Genomic DNA, 13,477 nt, shown 5'->3' with positions numbered 1-13,477 from the left:
AGGGGCGGCTCTAGAGAAATTTTCTTAGGGTGGCAAAATCAAAGCCTTTTCCCCCCAAACACATATGCAGGTGGTTACATGTGGTTAAAATGATTCAAATGCAGTAAGTATGCACGTTTTTCATATAAATATAGTCTATAACTTAATTATTGTCTGTACCCACATGATTACACACTTTAGTTACATGAAACATGTGAGTTTTGATGTTATGTACTGTACAGCCTGTATATTAAATACATATGTAGCCCAATAAGTATAAACTCCAGAAAGCTACACAACATGGGGCGCTTCATTTACAAACACAAGTCTAACTTAAGTTTCACTGTTTTTGTTAGAAAACTGTCACATTGTTACAGCTTAAATGACACAAAATGTCAGAAATCTGCACTGTCATGAACAAACATGTAAACCTCATTTTTCATGATTTGTTGGATTCACCCTCTGAGGTCTGAAACACAACCGGACATTTGTGACTCCTTTGAGTTTACGTTTGTATTTCACCCTCAGATTGTTTCATTTTATTTTTTCCTCCTCTTGCTTTGTTTGGTATCTTTTCAGCTCAACTGAATTTAGTTGTTTTTTCACTGACATACTGCATTAGTATTACTATTACTATTAATGTAACTATTACTGATCTGAAATCACACAAAGAACCTAAAATCCTAGCAGTATTTTTTACTGTAAAAAAACCACAGACGTGTTGGGTAAATGTTTATAACTTGAAATGCAAATATAAATTGTACATTTTGTAAACAGATACAACTATTTATCTAAAAATGCAGCCAATACACCTGCTGTTTTTTCATTTTCTACAACCATTTAAAATAGCACTCACCTTCCTTCATTTCCACAGTGTAACATCCACCCACCTGTGTAAAATCCAAAATTCCCATGGTGTTGTTCAAAATGTGCTCTGGCACAATCATAAGCATCGCTTGCTACTGAAAACAAGAAGAAAGCCGTCCTGCTATGGGCTGAACCATTTGTTAATGTGGAGGGGGGGACACTATGGAATATATCCAGTTCTAGCATTTATATTCACTGCTGACTGTAACTACGCTCAAACTCTTAAACTTATTTTAATAAACAACACTGTCATATGCAAAACTGGGGTGGCACTTGGGGTGGCAAGGGATCATTTTAGGGTGGCACTTGCCACCCCATGCCACCCTTCTAGATCCGCCCCTGCTGATGAAGCCAACAGGTTCGCTTCATTTGCAAAAAGCAGATATGAGTTTCTGAGGCCACAGTCTTCTGTGGCAGAAGGGGAATCAGGGGAAGCCCTGGAGGAGTCCACCACCCACCAGAAACAGGTCTGAGCTCTCACTGCAGTTGTAAAGGGGCTACACAGCCCACATGAGGCTGAGGGATGCAGCCTTCTGTCAGACTGTCACTAACACAGAGAAACACCCGTGTACACTCATACTCATGGGCACATACACCAATCAGCCTCGACCCTTTCTTCCTTTGCATTTGTGGTTTGGTGCCATAAATGCACAACATAGAAGAGCCACCTCGACGGGACAACACTCAGCGGTTCATCTGTCTCTCTTCCACAGCATGTCTTTGTCCTGTCTTCCTTCTCTCACCCAAACCAATCACAGCAGATGGCCCCGCCCCTCCCTGAGCCTGGTTCTGCTGGAGGTTTCTTCCTGTTAAAAGGGAGTTTTTCCTTCCCACTGTCACCAAAGTGCTGCTCATAGGGGGTCATATGATTGTTGGGTTTTTCTCTGTACCTATAATTGTGCGATCTACTGTACAATATAAAGCGCCTTGAGGCGACTGCTGTTGTGATTTATATAAATAAAATTGAATTGAATTAAGAAGCTCAGAAACAAAAGTGTCTGGACTTTTTTAAGTTTCTTGAAGACATTTCATCTGAGAAGCTTCTTCAGTTTTACACTGTGTGCACAATTATTATGCCAGAACTATTTTTGAGGATTAATGTCATTATGGACCAAGGACAGTACTCTGGGTCTCCTGCAGAACAACTCGAGCTGTGATACCTGAATGAAGAGCCTCTGCTGCTTTAAAGAAGGAGGCTCGAGGCAGAGGTGAGGTGCAGACCAACCAGCTTTTATTCAGCAACTTTAACAGAAGGATCAGAAAAATAAAACTATACAGCACAGTGATGCTGACTGAAGCCACAGCATTAAACTAAACAAGCATCTGATCATCTTTAACAACATCTAATAAATAATGACAACTATTTAATCCTGTATTTCCTACAATAAAGCCTGTTCAGATATTTGTTGCTGATGGAAATGTAAAAGGCTCCCAGGAACCAAAGGACAAAAACAGAGGCAACAGTCACAACTGCAAAGGATCCCCTAACACATAAACTGGTTCGAAGATATTTTCTAGCTCTGCAGAGGAGCTTGATTGCACGGACAGTAAAAAGTGGATTCAATAACAGCAGCGAGCGCTGAGTGATATAACGGTGCTGCGAGCAGCAGTGCAAAGGCTCACACAGAGACAGCAGCTACACTGTGTGTGGATGTGATCCACAGTCACAGCTGTGGGTTTCAGTCAGTGTGTCTCTAACTTCATGGTCACATTTCAAAGCTTATTGCAGCCAGAAGATGTTCAAGTAAAAGATTTATTGCTGTACTCGTCTACCAGGATAACAGGAGGTTCATAAAGCTGTGTAATACTTCAGCTTTACATCATGGAGTAGTAGTTGTGTCCCTTTGTGTTTATTAGTGTGTTCACACGTCTACTTTAACTTCACTCTGTAATGAAAGGATTCAAATCACTGATAAATACATACATGCTGACTCTGAGTCTCAGTGAAGGAGGAAAGGATGGATGAAGGCAGCCTAGTGTGGGTCATGTGTGTCCAGCAGTCATCCAGGGCCTGGATCCATCTGTAACAGGAAGACAAAGTCCAGCCTGTAATCATCCTATCAGGCACAGCGTTTCCATCCAGCATCCTGACGACGCTAACAACCCGTCAAACGTCTCCTCTGGTCCACAGAAGTCACACTTCCTGTGTCATGTTTACCTTTTTAAGTGTGCTATTCAAGCCTGTGTGACCAACTCTGACTCTCCAGATTCCATCCTGGTCTCTGCTGCAGCTTCTTCTACACGACTGTTTTCTGTATAATAATATCTGCCTTTCCCGTCTCTGTCCCAGTGTGCCTGCCACTCGTCCTTCATCTTTACCTTCATTATACTCTTCACCTCACTTTCACTGTATTTTATAGTCAAACCTGCACGACTTCTTCTTGCTGCACCTTTTTAAACTTATCGTCCTGTTCATTGCATCAACACCGATATTCACAGGGAGCCATAAGAAATCCACTTCTATCCCTCTGTGTTTGATTCTATACAGTAAATGAAGTATATCAAAAACAATATGTTGCCTAGAGTCTGAAGACATATCACCTGTGCTCACTAGCACGCTGCTAGAGTCCCAGCAAACCACATACCTCCATATTAGTGCGTCCTCCACCCAGTTCAAGCCAGTAACATCACTACCAGCTCCCAGTATAAACTGCCACATCATCTGTAATTCTTTTACTCATCACCAAACTTATTTGTGGGAGAACAAATGCAGCAGCCGTTCTTTTATCTGACAGTGTTGACGCATCAGTAAATATCCTCACATGACCTGAGGACTTTCCCACTATATGAACCTGCTTTTAGTCGCCCCTCCTCCCTCGCCACAAGCTTCCTTTACAACATAACTTATAAAAAACAACTTTATTGACAATCAGCAATAACAATTACAGACAGTCTAGAAGAAGAATCACATGATCAAGGAGCAGAAGTTTATGGTTTTAATAGCTTTTACATTTTGGGAAAGTTTTAAAAACATTGTTTGGTTTTCTTTCTAAAGCGTTGAAAGGACGGCTTTGCATCAGAAAGTAAGATCAGCAAATGAATCCATTAAAGTTCTTTTGCCTTGTTTGCAAAAGAAGCCAAACAACATTTGTGTTACAAAGAGAGACTTCAGAACAGATCAAAGATCACAAACATCAGGCACTGATGGAAACAGCCAAACACAGAAACAGAGGCACCAGCAGGTGAAGGAGGCCTGTTGTAGAAATGACTCTGAGTGCTCAGGTAGAAACGCATGAAGAACCAGTGCGTCTAATATTTGGAAACCAGTCTGTGTTTGAGCGTCCTGGATGAAACACAGATCACGTTGCAGAGCGAGGACGTCGTCTTTCCTCCCGAGTGTGTAACTACAGGACGTGTGCAGAAGGTTTAATCGTCCTCCTGACAGTTACTGATGAACGAGTCCTTCAGGGAGGCTCCAGGATCACTGTGGCTTTTACCAGCTGCTGCTAAACTGAGAGGTGTTGCTGCTTCATGTGTGAAGATGTTTGCATGGCTTTAACAGTGCAGACGTTCCTCATGTGCACCCATTTCATATGTTTTATTGTGATGTTTAGTAACATCTGCTTTCCTCCTTCAGGCAGACGATAAAGTGAGCTCAGCCTTAAACATGTGGAGAGAACGTTTGACCGACAGTCCTGGGACGACTGCAGAACAATGGTTTGTTTTTAATGATAAAGTTTCATAATGGAAATAAATGCTGAGCCTGTTTCATGATGTTGGCCCTGCAGCATCAGGCAGGATTAATACTGTAACAAACGTGTGTCACAGTTATAATGACTTTAAATGAAGACTTGGGTTGGATGGAGATGTCAGCTGGATTTGTGCTGACTGTCACTTTAAATGTTTTCAGTTCTGTTCAGCTTCTAAATCTACTTTTGTATAATGTTTGCTGAGTTTTGCACTTCATGACGCTTTTAAGAAGAGCCAATAAATCCTGACTTTACACAAAAATAAAGGTTTAATGTGTTTAGTGTGACAGTGGAGGAGAGCGCACATAATAAGAGTCATTAACAGAATGGTGACAATTATAATCTGTCTCATTTTAGGAGCAGCTCACAGGCACAACAGACTACAGAGCAATCAAAGCACCAGTTAAACGTCCATGTGACCGGCTTACAGCCAATGAACAATCAGTCCCCACTGTCCCCACCAACATCACTGTACTGGAAAGACTGTGCTGCCATGGTCAGAGATGAACTGGTACTAAAATGTAAGGCAGCTGATGTGTGTGGCCTTAGCAGCACAAATGCATCACGGCTGCAACGCTGCAGTGTGTTTAAACATTTGAACATTTCTGTGGCTTCAAACCAGCAGCTCCTCTGTACTCAGTCGTGTTTGTGTGTCTGTCAAAGTGATTGTTGTCTTTAAAAAGCCTTTTGTGTTTGAGTTTTGTGAGCAGTGCCGAGCTTCTCTGTAGTCTAAGCTGAGTCGATATATTTGATTCCATGTTTGGTGTGATTTTCAAAGTCAGCAGCAGCAAACGCTGAACAAGCAAAGTTTGGGCCCATCAGAGACAGCAGTGGACCTGCTGACCTGTAGGTGTTGGAGGTGTTTGTGTGCAGCTGTGGGTCAGTCAGCTTTATTTCACTTATCCATGACAGAGCACTGTTAGCTGTGAGTTAGCATCCACTGAGCTGTTTCATCTACTCTGTCACTGCCAGCAAGCAGAGCCCAGGGTTGGCTTCATAAGCTGGACGTGGCCTTGCTCAAGGGCACTTTAGCAGCACGTTCCCAGCAGTAACAGAGGGATTCAAACTGGTGACCCTGGAGTAGGAATCACCCAGAAAAGTCACCTTATGCCAGAAGTTTTAGTGAGACAGGAACAACATTACAGCTCTGATGTCATTGACCTGTGCAGTGAGGACATATTGAACTGTGAGGACACAGCTTATAGGTTCAACACTGACCCTGGGTCAGCATGTGCAGGTGACATGGTGTTGGTGTCACCACTACAGACAGCTCAGGTTCAACTGGTTCTTCTTTGATTTGCTTCTATAGCACCAAGGTTGACACCAGTCTGGTCCAGTTAGCATCTGAATCCATAAACGTGTGAGCTCGTCCCACCAGAGGACGTCAGCATCATGGGGATAATGTCTACAGCAGGAAAACACAGGGACAGTTGGGTTTGTTGCACATCTGGAACACACAGTTAGCTCAGATATGTTCATGTCGCTAACACCAATACAGTGACTGAGTGCTCTATAGCAGCTAATGCTAACAACTGTAACACTGCTGTTTGTCATGGTTTTCAGACCAAATGATAACAAAACGTTGGGAAAAGTGAAATATTGGAACATGAAATCATAAATTATTACATTTAAACAACAATAATACAGCTAAATTTCCCCTGTTGGCTCATAAGCTGCTCACCTGGATGCTACATCAGTGCAGTCCTCTCTGAACATTAGCTAATCAACACACACACACTTATTGTTGAGAGGCTGACTTCACTAAACTCACAGAAACTCTTAAGAAGCTCCTCAAATGATGACTTTGGAGTTTTGTGTTACTGTCAGTGTATAAAAGCTAGAAAAGGAAGAAAAGCAGGAGAAATGATCAAAGTGCTGCTGTGTGCAGGAAGAACTACAACATGTTAGTGAGAAACACAAACAGGGTGTGAAACACACTCCAGAGGAAACGCTGTGTGCAGGCTGTCTGTGACTTCCTGTATCTCTGCCACAGACTGGGACAGACACCAGTGAAACCAGTCACTGTGGTCATGTGCTTGTAGCCAGCAGCCTGTGATGTGAGGCTGCTTGAGTCAGTCGTCTGCTTCCACCATGTAAACCTTGGTGTCTCCTACATGCACAGATGTTTCCTGCAGACTGTGCTGCTCCAGCTGTCACACAGATGTTGAATCAGCAACATCTGTGTCACGTGCTCCCTGGTCCCACAGATAACAGGCTGCATACAAGAGGCTCACCTCTGCTACCTGCTGCTCCACTCCCCATCGCTGTTTTGGCCACGCCTCCCGTTGGTCAGCAGGTAAAGGTGAAGCCTGGGACATGGAAGCCTTTACAGCAGAGCTTCATGGGCCTGTCCAGCAGCAGGCTGAGGAGAGAAAGGTGACAGAGTTCGCTGTTACAAACAGTTTCTCAGCTTTGATCTAAAAGAGCTTCTTTCCTGTTAAAGCAGCTGAGAGTGAGCACATGTTCTCCCCCTGAGGTTCTCATGACAGAGGAAGAACTCACAGCTGAGGAGGACCAGGATCTCCATCCACTCACAGTCCCTGCAAACAAAACCACCATTTGAACTTTAACATTTGTTGTCAGTTCTTGTGTCACTCAGCACATCTCAGCTGTTCCTCTGAGTTTCTTCTGAAAGTCTTCCTGTGATTGGCTGTTCACAGACACATGACTACATGAATCAGCTCCACATGTTCTCAGCAGCAACATCTGGGCAGCTGTGACAGGTTAAAGACAACATGTTTCTAAGTGCAATTAGAAGAAGAAGCCAGTAAAGACGCGTCTGTGATGCAAAGCAACAGAAGAGCAACGTGAGCCACAGTAAGTGATGGAGGATGAACTGGTCCTGTCTCTGTTGGTGGGCTCGTATACTGGCAGGAAGGAAGCTTCTCTGGGATTTCTCCCTCAGCACCAGTGAAGCCTCTGTTTCTGTCACTGTTGTCTCTTTGAACTGTGATTATTTTGTGCTTTCACAGCATTTTCCTGTTTCATGGTGTTTTAGAAGCAGCAGTGTGTGTGAGCTCTCAGGGCCACCGTCCATCCTGTGTACTTGTTGTTTGTAGTGTCACCAGTGCAGTGATGACCACAGGGTGGCGCTGTGCTGCATCACAGGCAGCCTGAGCTGGGCCTGTTCCATATAACATATATATCAGATGATGATATGAAACATCGTTTGTTTCATGGTGTAAAATATGTTACATGGTTGTGATGCTCACTGTAGTGTCTGTATTAAAGTTCTCTCTTTCTCTTATATTTAATATAACCACACTACGGACGCTCGTTAGCAACAACGCCGGTAAAACCATCGCGTGGCTCCGCCGTCCGCTTCTTTATTTTCCACATAAACCTTTCACAATAAAGCTCAAGATCCTATTGAGACTTTTCAAAATAAAACGAATCACATGAAAGAGCATGCAGAGAGTTTAGGGATGAAAAGCCAAAAGGAGCCGTCAGGGGCTAAAACATGAATGTTACAACAGGCTTTTCCCCGCAGCACGCCGTGTGATAAATACTCACAAAGACTCACAAACGTGTCGTTTCATGCGTCGGTCAAACACTCGACGCCCAGCTGGAAACACTTCAGGGAAGTTCATCTGCCCGAGATTCAGAAAATCGCCATAAACGCTCCATATTCACCTTTACATGGAATATAAAGGGAAAAGAAGAAACACAGTGCTGTGTCAGCGTTACACATATAGATATATCCTTGCTTTTAATACATTTGAAGGTGGGTGGGAGAGGTGCTTCTCCGCGTAGTCTACGGTCTCTTTGGGATCGCTAAAGCTTTTCCTCACATCACCATGGGTCACTAACAGCTTTGCAGGGTATAGCAGTCTGTACCTGACGCCGGTCATCCCACGTAGTCTTCCTCTCATATTTGCAAATGCGGCTCTGCGTTTCCAACAGAGGGAGGGAAATCTGGGAGGATGTTTATTTTAAAAACCCTTATACATCAGGTTCTTGTTCTCTGCAGCTTTCAGCAGAATTTCCTCACCAATGTGGTAGTAGTGCAATCTCAAGATGATGGGCCGAGGAAGATGACTTTGTTTGGGACGCTGGCGATTCGCTCTATGTGCTCGATCGATGAGTGGCTTCTCCTCGAGAGATAGCGCCTCCGCCAACAGGTGTGAACCAACTCAGTCATCTTGGGTCCCTCTGTGCCTTCTGGTATTCCTGCAGTTCTTAAATTATTCCTCCTGGAGTGCCTCAAGAGCTCCACATCTCTCATCTAACTTCTTTACCTCCGCAGACAAACGCTCCACAGTGGCCTGGAGAGTGGCGATGGTGTCAGAGTGGTTCGAGGCACAGTCCTGCAGTTCAGTCAAAGTGTTATCATGCCTGGCCACGTCGCTTTTTATGTCCGAAATTGAGGGCTGGATGCTCTGGTTCAAGGATGATATCTCGCCTCCTATGGTGGTAGAAATCTCTAATATGCAAGTGTCCAGTGCTAGTTAGTTAGTTCTAGTGGTTAGTGGGGCTTTATTTGATGATTCTAGTGTGTGTTACATTGTTGTCATATTGTTGAGTCGCAGAGCTGCACAGTGTTACAGTTTCTGTAGAGTCTGGTATAAGGAACTCAGATCCCTCTGTGAATAATGTTCACTGAAACTGATCTGTAGTTAATGAACTAGTCAGGATTTACACTAGAGAATGTTTCTGCCATTACATGGCCTGTATTTGTAGAGCGCTTTACTCGTCCCTAAGGACCCCAAAGTGCTTTTTTGCCCAAGGACACAACGACCGAGACTGTCCAAGCCGGGGCTCGAACCGGCAACCTTCCGATTACAAGACGAGCTGCCAACTCTTGAGCCACGATCGGCCCACATATTGTTGTCTTTTGTTGCAGACACCAAGTGTTGAGATCCTGTCTCAACCTCCTACATTCTTCCAGCAGGTTACACATTATTTTTTGTATTTGGAATCAAATATATGTGTCAGTTGGGCCTAGTGCAGGGGTCAGCAACCTTTAACACCCAAAGAGCCTTTTGGACCCGGTTTCCACGCAAAGGGTCAGGGTTCGGGAAAACACTGGGAGCCGCAAATACTTTGTGACATCTAAAATGAAGATAACACTGTGTATATTGTTTTTACCTTTATGCTTTGTGTGAACAACTACAGTGTGTTGCTTATGAAATCCATGAAGTGCTACAGAGAAAATTACATTTGATTTATGTAATGAACACATTTTGAGCTCTTAAAGAAATATAACAAAGGAAAGCTGAACTACAATGATCCATGTAGCAAACACAAACTGTTATATCGCCTTTGGGCTTTTGGAGCCTTGACCTGACTTTTAAAAGTCAGGTCAAGGCTGTGGTGGGCGTGGTCTGCAGCGCCGCTGCAGGGGAGGCGGACGCACCTGAGCGGCACCCGCAATCACGCCTTAACGTCTGTGCTCTCTCTGCTGTTGTTGGTGTGTGTCGGGCTGTGAGCTGCAAAGCTACAGCCGGCTGTGTGCGCACAGCAACCGTGTGTGTAAAGTGGTCAATAAAGAGATGCTGAAAAGCGCGTTCATGCAAACATCGTCGGGTCTGCCGTGATATGTTTACAACGGGACTTCTGCTCCTGAACCTCTGCGCACAGCGTCTGCAGGTCGGGGCTGTACGAAGTCACTTTATCTCTACAGCCTTGAAAGCCCATTCACTCACACATTCACACAGTATGTGTGTGTCTGTGTTACACTGTGGACATCCCTTCTGTTGGAGCGCCATCTTGTGGCAGGTTTAAGAAATGTTCTTCTTGTAAATCCAAACTGATGCACCTCCATAGCAGACTGTGGAGGCTTTCAGTGACATGAAGACTTGATTTATACTGTCATATTCTCCTGTTACACAAAGCACAGCACGCTGAACATGGATGAACTGAAACTCCCAGCATCTGACTGAGGAAAAGCACAAATCATTCTCACACTGACTCCTGCTTGATTTTAGATTTGCTTTCAAATCCTCACACTTTCATATGAAGCACTAAATGGGCTCCAGACTGTTTATCTCAGCTTCCTGTCAAACACACTGCTGCTCACACCGAGGCTCAGTTTACTCCTCCAGCCTGGCTTAACCTGCTGTCTGTTAAAAACAGTCCCACACTCCTCTGTTTAATCCTTCTGATCAGACTCTTTGATTTTGTATTGTTTTTACCTGAACTTGTGTTTTTGACATGGTTCTGTCTGTGAAATAAAGCTCACACACACACTGCTACAGTCCTTCATACACTTAGAAACGAAGCTGCTCCTTTCCTCAGTGCTGACACATAAAGAAGAGTTGGTTTTATATCCAACACGTCTCTGTTCCAGAAAACAGCTTCAGCAGCCTCTGAGTCTGAACTTGGAGTTGGTTATAAGCCACAGGCCTGTGTGCACAGCAATGAGGAAATATAATGCAGTAAGTGAAACATGGATGTGTGGAACAGATTATCCCAAAGGTTGATTCTGTTCATCTGGACGTTCTCAGTGAAACATTTGGTCTCTCGGTCAGGTGACTCCTTTAGTCTCAGCTGACTGCAGCTTTCCAAACCTTTGTCACTGGATCACTCACTTCATCTCCAACGTGTCCCTGACACAGACAGCTGGAGCCGTTACAGCAAAATCATTGATCATCGTTTTTAGAACATTAGCTGGTGTTGGTGGGCAGGCTAGCAGTGCTAATTGTTAGCACTAGTTCTGCTGCTCTCCCTTTGTCTCTGTTATTGTTGGTCTTTAGTGAACAATAGAAAGTGTCTTCATGAGACTGTTGCCTAATGTTCAAATGTAGATAACACCACCTGCACCAACCTGTTACACAGCACAACCCTCTGGTGTAGCTTTGGCTGGAGCACATATTGGCAGCTCCAGTGACATCACCACTCCATGGTGACATCATCTCTACAGACTGTGGCTGTTACATATCCTCACCTGGTAATAATAAGACTGTCCTCAGCTGCACACAGCTCCAAGATGAACAAACTGAAGTAAATACAAATTAGAGTTACCATAGATTGAAATCTTGTAATCAGAGCTAATTCTTAGTGAAACTCTCACAACATCATATCATGATCCTGGGTTAGTGTCTCGGTCTCAGATCACAACATCAGCACAGGCTTGGCTTGGGTGAGGTATTGAGTGGTTCTTGTCCATGACAGCTGCAGGTACAGTGCCATCAGCCATGCTGCACCACATGTCTGCCCAGGAACATTAGTGTGGCTGAGTCTCATGTAAACATTGTGCTAAAGTGGTGGGAAAGTGGCTGCAAGCTGGCTGCACTGTGTCCAATACTCTCAGTATGATATCCACAAACCTCTGAGTGTCACAGAGTGGGCCTGTGCTCAGCTCACTGTGCCCCATTCAATTCTACTTGCATAGTTTTACAAGTAAAATTAAAAGTTGCTCAATGATAAGTTATTGTAGTAACAACTAAGTCCATGGTTATTATTTGTTAATAGTAGCTTAAAGCTTCTGCACCAATCATGGAGCACCAGGTTTAGAGCATGTGGATCTACAAAAGTAAGTCCCAGTAAGATGGGCTGAGCCTTACATACTAGAAGAAACATGTCATTCCCAGCAGATGAAGCGCCCTTTAAAGCAGGATCTCACTTTAAACCTAAAGAACTTGCTATGAGCATGCAGTGCATTCATGGTTATTATTCATACGATTGTGGGGAGCTAATAAAGTGCAACTATCACATTACATTTTATTATTAAATTGTTGTTAACAATCCCTTCACTTCTGCTTATCTAATTCATGGTTGCAGGATGGCTGACAGCTTCCATTAGGCAGGAGGTAATGTCCATTCTGGCCACAGTGCAACCCACAATGTGTAACTGACACTATTATATTGCATTATGTCACATTGTTACATCTTTTTAATAAATGATGACAGTCAGCTGAATTTGCTGCCCCCTTGGTGGAGGACATCAGGATCAGCAGCTGCTGCTCCATCACAAACACCACAGAAGAAGAACAACACTGGATCAGATTATCTGGACGTGTTTGACAGGGACAGTGTTCATGTTCATGGACATCAGGACAAAAACAGACGATGGAAACCTGCCAGATTTGAGCTAAACTGCTCGTTTCCATGTGTAGTCCCTGGGAGGTCACATGACCAACAAAGACACACAAGCTGTGTCCCAAAACGTCGGCTGCATCCTCCGGAGGCCGCATTTGAAGGCCGATGACGTCACAGCCAGGCGACGAAGGCTGTCCCGATTCCTCGACTCCTTCAAATGCGTCCTTCATTCCCCCGAGTTTGAAGGATGGGTCGGGTGTGTCCTTCGTGGCCCACCATATCCCAGAATTCATAGCGCGGCCCAGCCAAATTTCAGCTGCCAACAATGGCGGCCGCTACTAAGTTTTAAAATTTAACGAGGGAGTACTACTTACTTACAATGAATTCCTTACACTATATAATTTTCCCGTCAGTGTTGGGGAATTCTCAATGGTGCTTGGTGCCATACCCTCAGGGACTTTAATGTTATATAAAAACACTGACAGCTCAATATCTGCCTCAGTCACTCTCCCTGATCCAGCTGAGTCAGCAGTGGGAAAAATCTGCTTTTCACAGGAACTTGGTAACAGCAATAAGAGAATACGTAGTTTATTCCAAGAAGATATCATGTCTCTCCCATATATAGAATATCTTACTGGAACCGACATGTTCCAGATATCACCTGGAAGACAGTCTGGATGATCCCATAAATATCTAATTGTGAACAAGGTGAATATAAAATTCTTCATAAATGTGACCCAGCCAGTCACTATATGGTAACATTTAAAAGAGACATCAATACTAATTGAACTTTCTGTGGGGATCATCCAGAAACTGTGGCACATCTCTTTTGGTTCCTCTACACAGAGATTCTGGAAGAATTTAGCAGTTTTGTTATTGTCCATATTTTAAGGGAGTTTTCTTTACGATGGAAAATGTTTTATTCTTTTTCTTTAAGTTCCCCAGGAAGAATGATAAATGTT

General features: G+C 43.8%; 1 protein-coding gene across 1 annotated transcript in view; it reads right to left on the bottom strand.

The window, feature by feature from the left end:
• LOC146577113 (protein NLRC3-like) overlaps window positions 1-13,477 on the bottom strand; it is a 560,242-nt gene that overhangs the window by 113,661 nt on the left and 433,104 nt on the right. The window lies entirely within an intron of this gene.

The sequence above is a fragment of the Mchenga conophoros genome, linkage group LG3 (assembly GCF_057382185.1).
Source record: "Mchenga conophoros isolate Kocher_MC1m ecotype Shallow Benthic linkage group LG3, M_conophoros_male_GT1.1, whole genome shotgun sequence".
Taxonomy (NCBI): Eukaryota; Metazoa; Chordata; class Actinopteri; order Cichliformes; family Cichlidae; genus Mchenga; species Mchenga conophoros.
The sequence above is the reverse complement of the archived record's forward strand: the minus strand, read 5'-3'. Positions and strand labels throughout refer to the sequence as shown.